Here is a 6756-nt window from a genome sequence, read left to right as displayed (position 1 = left end):
ATCTAGGGAGGCGATTGGACCCTTGGATGAGCAGGGAGTCAAAGGTGTACTAAAGAATGATAAGGAGATTGCAGAGAAGCTAAATGAATTCTTTGCATCTGTCTTCACAGTGGAAGATATAGGGCAGATCCCTGAACCTGAACTAACATTTGCAGGAAGGGATTCTGAGGAACTGAGACAAATAGTGGTAACGAGAGAGGAAGTTCTAGGCTTAATGGACAATATAAAAACTGACAAATCACCAGGCCCAGATGGCATCCACCCGAGAGTTCTCAAAGAACTGAAATGTGAAATTGCTGATCTGCTAACTAAAATATGTAACTTGTCCCTCGGGTCCTCCTCTGTGCCTGAGGACTGGAAAGTGGCAAATGTAACGCCAATCTTCAAAAAGGGATCCAGAGGGGATCCCGGAAATTACAGGCCAGTTAGCTTAACTTCTGTCCCTGGAAAACTGGTAGAAAGTATAATTAAAGCTAGATTAACTAAGCACATAGAAGAACAAGCCTTGCTGAAGCACAGCCAGCATGGCTTCTGCAAGGGAAAGTCCTGTCTCAGTAACCTATTAGAATTCTTTGAGAGTGTCAACAAGCATATAGATAGAGGTGATCCAGTGGACATAGTGTACTTAGACTTTCAAAAAGCGTTTGACAAAGTACCTCACCAAAGACTTCTGAGGAAGCTTAGCAGTCATGGAATAAGAGGAGAGGTCCTCTTGTGGATAAGGAATTGGTTAAGAAGCAGAAAGCAGAGAGTAGGAATAAACGGACAGTTCTCCCAATGGAGGGCTGTAGAAAGTGGAGTCCCTCAAGGATCGGTATTGGGACCTGTACTTTTCAACTTGTTCATTAATGACCTAGAATTAGGAGTGAGCAGTGAAGTGGCCAAGTTTGCTGACGACACTAAATTGTTCAGGGTTGTTAAAACAAAAAGGGATTGCGAAGAGCTCCAAAAAGACCTCTCCAAACTGAGTGAATGGGCGGAAAAATGGCAAATGCAATTCAATATAAACAAGTGTAAAATTATGCATATAATAATAATAATAAATAAAATTTTATTTTTAGGCCGCCTATCTGGCTGAATGAACAGCCACTCTAGGCGGCATTCATAATTAAAATTTAAAATACACATATAAATACAATTATAACATATTCAATTTACCCACATCTGTACACTGTAGAATTAAAATTAACCAGGGATTCTGTATGCCCGCTGAAACAGCCATGTTTTTAGTCCTTGGCGGAAACCTACCAAGGAGGGGACATGGCGTAGGTCATATGGCAGAGAGTTCCAGAGGGTGGGGGCCACAACCGAGAATGCCCTCTCTCTGGTCCGCACCAGTCTAGCTGTTTTAACTGAGAGAAGGTCTTGAGAGGCTGATCTCATCAGGCAGCATACTTGGTGATGCTGGAGGCGCTGCTCTAGATACACTGGACCGAAACCGTGTAGGGCTTTAAAGGTTAACACCAACACCTTGAATTGGGCTCGGTAAACAACTGGTAACCAGTGCAGATCTTCAAGCACTGGGGTGATGTGATCCCGCCGGCGGCTATTCTTAATCAACCGTGCCGCTGCATTCTGTACCAGCTGTAATTTCTGGACCGTCTTCAAGGGTAGTCCAACGTAGAGCACATTACAGTAGTCTAAGCGAGAGGAGACCAGGGCATGCACTACCCACGGGAGCAGATGAACCAGAAGATAGGGTCGCAGCCTCTGTATCAGATGTAATTGATACCAAGCTGCCCGGCTCACTGCTGCTACCTGAGCCTCCATGGACAGCTGGGAGTCAAGAATGACCCTGAGGCTGCGAACCTGGTCCTTCAGGAGCAAATTAACCCCATTCAGCACCAGGTCAACATCTCCCAATCTTCTCTTGTCTCCCACAAGCAGTACCTCGGTCTTGTCAGGGTTCAGTTTCAGCCTATTACCTCCCATCCATTCACTTACAGACTCCAGGCACTTGGAAATAGTCTCCACAGCCAACTCCGGTGAGGACTTAAATGAGAGATAGAGCTGAGTGTCATCCGCATATTGGTGGCACTGCAGCCCAAATCTCCTGATGATGGCCCCCAGCGGCTTTACATAGATGTTAAATAGCATGGGAGAAAGGATAGAACCCTGTGGCACACCACAATTAAGAGGCCAAGGGTCTGAAACCTCCTCCCCTAATGCCACTCGTTGGTGCCTGTCAGAGATATAGGATCGGAACCACTTTAGCACAGTGCCCCCAATTCCCATTCTCTCCAGGCGATCCAAAAGGATACCGTGGTCGACGGTATCAAAAGCCGCAGAGAGATCCAGGAGGACAAGGAATGAGTATTCACCCCTATCCAACGCCCTCCACAAATCATCCACAAGAGCGACCAAGGCTGTTTCAGTTCCATATCCAGTCCTGAAGCCCGATTGGAACGGATCTAAATAATCTGCTTCCCCCAAGTGTGTCTGTAGCTGTTTGGCCACCACGCGTTCGATCATTGGAGCAAAAAATCTTAATTTCACATATACGCTCATGGGGTCTGAACTGGCGGTGACCGACCAGGAGAGAGACCTCAGGGTTGTAGTGGACAGCATGATGAAAATGTCAACCCAGTGTGCGGCAGCCATGAAAAAGGCAAATTCCATGCTAGCGATAATTCGGAAAGGTATTGAAAATAAAACAGCCGATATCATAATGCCGTTGTATAAATCTATGGTGCGGCCGCATTTGGAATACTGTGTACAGTTCTGGTCGCCTCATCTCAAAAAGGATATTATAGAGTTGGAAAAGGTTCAGAAGAAGGCAACCAGAATGATCAAGGGGATGGAGCGACTCCCTTACGAGGAAAGGTTGCAGCATTTGGGGCTTTTTAGTTTAGAGAAAAGACGGGTCAGAGGAGACATGATAGAAGTGTATAAAATTATGCATGGCATTGAGAAAGTGGATAGAGAAAAGTTCTTCTCCCTCTCTCATAATACTAGAACTCGTGGACATTCAAAGAAGCTGAATGTTAGAAGATTCAGGACAGACAAAAGGAAGTACTTCTTTACTCAGCGCATAGTTAAACTATGGGATTTGCTCCCACAAGATGCAGTAATGGCCACCAGCTTGGATGGCTTTAAAAGAAGATTAGACAAATTCATAGAGGACAGGGCTATCAGTGGCTACTAGCCATGATGGCTGTGCTCTGCCACCCTAGTCAGAGGCAGCATGCTTCTGAAAACCAGTTGCCGGAAGCCTCCGGAGGGGAGAGTGTTCTTGCACTCGGGTCCTGCTTGCGGGCTTCCCCCAGGCACCTGGTTGGCCACTGTGAGAACAGGATGCTGGACTAGATGGGCCACTGGCCTGATCCAGCAGGCTCTTCTTATGTTCTTATGTTAAATCTCCCCCCACTATCAATTCACCTTCTGCAAATTCAGATAATTTTGATAAGGAAGAGGTAAGGAAATGCAATTGTTTTTTGTTGGGTGCATATAGTGATGCTAAAGTCAACTTTTGATTTCCCAGTTGTCCTTTAACAAATATTAGACGACCTTCTGTGTCTTTATAGGTCTGTATGTGTTTAAAAGGGAGAGACCGTGTTATCAATATAGCTACTCCTCTGCTTTTGGATGAACCATGAGAGGAATATTGCTGTTTATAATAGTTATGGGGTAAGAGTCGTGAAATCTCTTTGCTATGGTGTGTTTCTTGGAGAAAAATTATGTGTGGCTTATCTTTTAAAATAAAATTGGAAATTCTTCTTCTTTTGACTGGGTTGCCCAAACCTTTAGCATTCAGAGTGTAAATTTTTACATTACCTTCCATAATCAGATTAAGGAAGATATGAGGGATGCATCAATCCCCAGCTTCGGCCCACATAACTTATGTCCCATAGTATCAGCAAATTCAGTTTGCCAGATATGTGCCAGAGAGAAACAATAACAACTATTAACATCATACAAAATACAACCATTGAACCCAATTTTGGCAGAGTCCCTATTTCTTGGTGGGACTCTGTAACACCTCTTTAAGAGTGTGTTATCCTATGCAGGTAAAATCGTTATAAAATAAAAAAACCACTAGTTAACATTATTTTCCCCCCGTTCCCACCATTTATAATTTGACTTGTTTTATTTATTTATTTTTATTTTTTCCCCTCCCCTTACTTCTCCCCCCTTTTATAATTGTTGTATATTTAATATTGTTAAATAACATATATATTTTACAACAGAATGTCTTAAGCCCTAACATGGCTAAATTGAAAAACCAGGTCGCATTTAAAAGAAAAGGTGACCTGTAATAATGAAATTTGCTTAAGTGAGGTGTTAAACATGACACAAACCGTGTTATATTAGACCTGTGGATTTGGTTATGAATTTCATTTTCCTCTCTGAGTGAAGAGTTGGATCGTAAAGGACGTGGAGTGCAGAGTGGTTCTGTTTGTTTGTTGAGTCTGAGGCGTTTTTTCTTGGAGAAGACTGTATTCCATTTTTCAGAATCTTGGAAATCTAGCTGTTCCTCTTCTTTATCCAGTTCTTCAGTGTCCCAAGGAATTTCTAAGTTTAATAGGCGAAGGATGTGGCATGTTTCTTTTTTTGTGGTAGCTGTGTGTAATATGCCATCTACTTCAACGCAGAGACGAAAAGGAAAACCCCAGCGATATTTGATTTTAGCAGTTTGCAGTTTTTCTGTTGCTGGCCTCAGTTCTCGTCTTTTCCTCAGAGTTTCCATACTCAGGTCTTGGAGAACCATGATTTCTTTATTGTCGTATCTCAAGCCTCCTTTGTCTCTAATGGCTCTCATAAATCCGTCTTTTAATTGAAAATGAGTAAAAGCCACTATGATATCTTGTGGCATTGCAGTACTTTTAGGTTTGGATGCTAAGCTACGGAGAGCACGCTCCAGATCTAGTGCGGTGACAGGGACTTCAGGGAGTACTTTGGACCACCATGTTGTAAGAAATGTAATCATGTCTCCCTGTTCCTTTTCTTCGGGGACCCCACGAAAGCGTACATTCCGACATCTTGCTCTGTTCTCCTGTTCATCCAATTTTGTGTTTAATTCTCTATTAGCTTTTAAAAGTAGTTGGACTTTGTCAGAGGTTTTAACACTTAATTCCATGGCTTCGTTAGCTGTCGTTTCAATAGCCAGGGTTTTTTTGTGCTAAATTATCCATTGTATCCTTTGTGGATTCAAAGGCTTTTTGCCATTCAGCTATTAATAGGGTATGCATGCTCTGAACTCGAGTCATTACTGTTTCCAACAGGTTTTCTATGTTAACAGACGCCATTTCCCCTTGCCCTGCTTTTCCATTTTTCGCCGCCATTTTGGGCCTTTGTTAGGTGCGATTTTTTAAAACACTAAATTAAGATAGTAAAAGGCCTTAAAGCTTAGCAAACTGTGCTCACAGATGTGCTACAGGGCTTCATTTAACAGGGGTTGAAGAAAGAAACAAGAAGTGTTACCACAAAGTCATTGTAGTTGCCGTTAAGCGCTTGGCGGGAATCAGAGCAGTCGTTCTAAGCTGCAGCCAGGTTTCACGCGCCCCCTGGTGGTCCAATAATTCATTACTTTTTTGAGTAACGAGTGGGTAATTCCTTTACATTTTGATTGTAATAGAACTAGGAGTAATTTTACTACTTTTGTGGAGTAATTGTAACATTTCCAGAATTACTTTTGGGCATTACTTGGGGGGGGGAGCAGGGGAAGTCTTCTGCTCCTCTGATTTGTGGATGAAAATCATGTGCCTCAAACTGGGCTTCTGTGCAGTGTTGCTCTTTCCTCATGCTCTGTGGATGGGTAGGAGGCGGAGAGTGAGATGGGGTGGAGTGGAGAAAACAATTATTTTTAAAAATGGATAGTGGTGGTGAAGAATGGAGTGGAGGGGGAAAGGATCTGGAGGTCAAGAACATGGATAAAGGAGGAGAAGGAGGCAGCAGTAGAATGGAGATAAAGAACTGTGGAGGTGAAAGATGACAACATGTGAGTGTGTGTGTGTGTGTGTGTGTGTGTGTGTGTGAGAGAGAGAGAGAGAGAGAGAGAGAGAGAGAATACTGTGCTAGCACTTGGTACACAAAGTGGCCTCCACCATCCTCTCTGGCTACTGTGATGCATTTGCAGTATTTCAACTTGTTTGCATCTCAGGGGAAAATGTTTGCTTGAGTGAGTGTCCCTTAGTTGGTGGAAGGGCAGGGTCTGGGAGGTGGTTAAGTGAGAAAGATTATGCTGGCTGGCTGAGTGGGGGGGGGTTGCACTTGGTTTGACGTGCAAAGATCTGAGTAGTGGCCTCAGCCTCCCTCCCCACCACCCTTACCAGTGGAGAGACCACTATTGCTATCTGATGAATAAAAATAATTATTCTACTACCTCTGTATGTGTTTGTTTATTTTTAATGTTGTTTTAGGCTACTTGGATGTGCAGCAGCCAAGGCCAGCACCTTGTAGGCATTTTTTTTAAAAAAGTAACTGAAATGTAACTGTAGTGATTACTTTTGAGAAAAAGTAAAGTAATAAGTTACTTTCAGAGAAATTGTAATTGTAACAGTAATTACTACTTCTGGGGGGCCATGTAACTGTAACTTACTACTTTTTAAAAGTAATTTTCCAAGCTCTGTATTTTAGGTGATTAACGGAATCCTTATAGGGATCCCAAGCAAGATTGGGTGCAGTTTATTTATTTATTTATTGTATTGATATACTGCCCCATAGCCAAAGCTCTCTGGGTGGTTTACAATAACTGAAAATATTAAAAACAAATATACAAATTTAAAAACATATCTTTTAAAAACAATTTAAAACAGT

This window comes from Rhineura floridana, chromosome 19 (genome assembly GCF_030035675.1).
Source record: "Rhineura floridana isolate rRhiFlo1 chromosome 19, rRhiFlo1.hap2, whole genome shotgun sequence".
Classification (NCBI taxonomy): Eukaryota; Metazoa; Chordata; class Lepidosauria; order Squamata; family Rhineuridae; genus Rhineura; species Rhineura floridana.
The sequence above is the reverse complement of the archived record's forward strand: the minus strand, read 5'-3'. Positions refer to the sequence as shown.